Here is a 1699-nt window from a genome sequence, read left to right on the forward strand (position 1 = left end):
TCAGATGACGTATAGCACTGGGCAAATCACCTGCAAAGGACCTCTTTCAAGTGCTGAAGAGCAAAGATGTCTCCTTGAGGACTAAGGTGCGCCTGACACAAGCCATGGTATTTTCAGTCGCTTCATATGCACATGCTGGACAGTGAATAAGGAAGATCGAAGAATTGATGCATTTGAGCTGTGGTGTTGGCAAAGAATGCTGAAAGTACCGTGGACTGTTAAAAGAACTAACAGGTCTGTCTTGGAGGAAGTGCAGCAAGAATGGCCAGACTTCCTCCCACATACTTTGCTCATATTGTCAGAAGGGACCACTCTCTGGAGAAGGATGTCATGCTTGGTAAGGTGGAGGGCTGACAAAAAAGGGAAAGGCCCTCAACGAGATGGATTGACACAGTGGCAGCGGCAGTGGGCTCAAATATAGCAAGAATCATGGAGCTGGCTCAGGACCGGGCGGTGTTTTGTTCTGCTGTCCATAAGGTTGCTATGAGTCGGAGATGACTCGATGGCACCTAACAGGAACAGGGAAGAGTGAAAAACCTGAAAACTAGAACCTGGAAAGGGAAGGAAAAAAAAAGTATTAAAAAAAAAAAGAAGAAGAAGAAGAATTTTAAAACAGACAAAAACAAACAAACTTAAAAAAAGGGGAAAAACAAAAATCTAGGCAGAGTGGGGCAGGGCACCCAGGCTCTGTCAGAGCACACAGACTGGGATGGAATTCCTGCTGGCCTAGAAGGTGGGTGGCAGTGAGGGATGGCAGCACCTTTGTTAACCAAGAGGGTGTGGGATGTGAGAGTAACAAGGGGAATATTGCACCTTTCCAGTCATTTGTGTCCACAATGTCCTTGTGGTTCTCAGCAAGTGGGGCCTGTTATTTGGTGCCTGGAATCTGGGAGAATGCTGTCACTTTAAATATCCAAAATGGCTGCACCCCCCAGACCACCAAAATCTGTAGCTCAGCCCATCTCCCTCTTTGCTACTTCCACTTTTATTCACCAGCCACCAGTGCAGTCCTCCGTGCAGCCCCCGGCTAGCAGGGCCAATTTTTAGGTTAATTCTTGGGTCCTAACGCCCCTTGGCAATACCCAAGCTGTTTGGTGCTGTCAGGATCGCTGGCAGATCACATGTTGTCTTTTTCGGTGTTTTCATGCAGGTGTGTCTACTAGTTGAAGTTTAGTCTACTTCTGTATCCTTCCTTTCAAAGCTCAGGGCTCCAGGATTATGTTCTGTGTCTGTGTTAATTGGTTCCTCTTTTCTTTGTTGAAGAAGGTCTGTGTGGTTTGTCTGCCTATTCCGCCATCTTACCGGAACTCGTCAAGGGTCTTCCTCTTCTTCACTGACCCTCTCCCAAGCATGAAATCCTTCTCCAGGCACTGGTACCTGTTGGTAACATGACCAAAGTACATGAGACAAAATCTTAACCATCTTCGCTTCTAAGGAGCATCCTGGTTCTACTTTTTCTAGGACAGATTTGTTCATTCTGCTAGTCCATGGTATATTCACTATTCTCTGCCAACACTGTAATTCAAAGGCATCAGTTCTTTGGTCTTTATTCATTGTAGAGCTTTCACATACATGTGAGGTGACTGAAAATAACCAGCTTGGGTCAGGCTCACCTTAGTCCTCAAATGACATCTTTGCTCTTTAACAGTTTAGAAGATCATTTGCAGCAGATTTGCCAATACAATTAAAAAAAAAAAAA

The sequence above is a fragment of the Orycteropus afer genome, unplaced genomic scaffold, assembly GCF_000298275.1.
Source record: "Orycteropus afer afer isolate SDZICR_OR568_19922 unplaced genomic scaffold, OryAfe1.0 scaffold00542, whole genome shotgun sequence".
Classification (NCBI taxonomy): Eukaryota; Metazoa; Chordata; class Mammalia; order Tubulidentata; family Orycteropodidae; genus Orycteropus; species Orycteropus afer.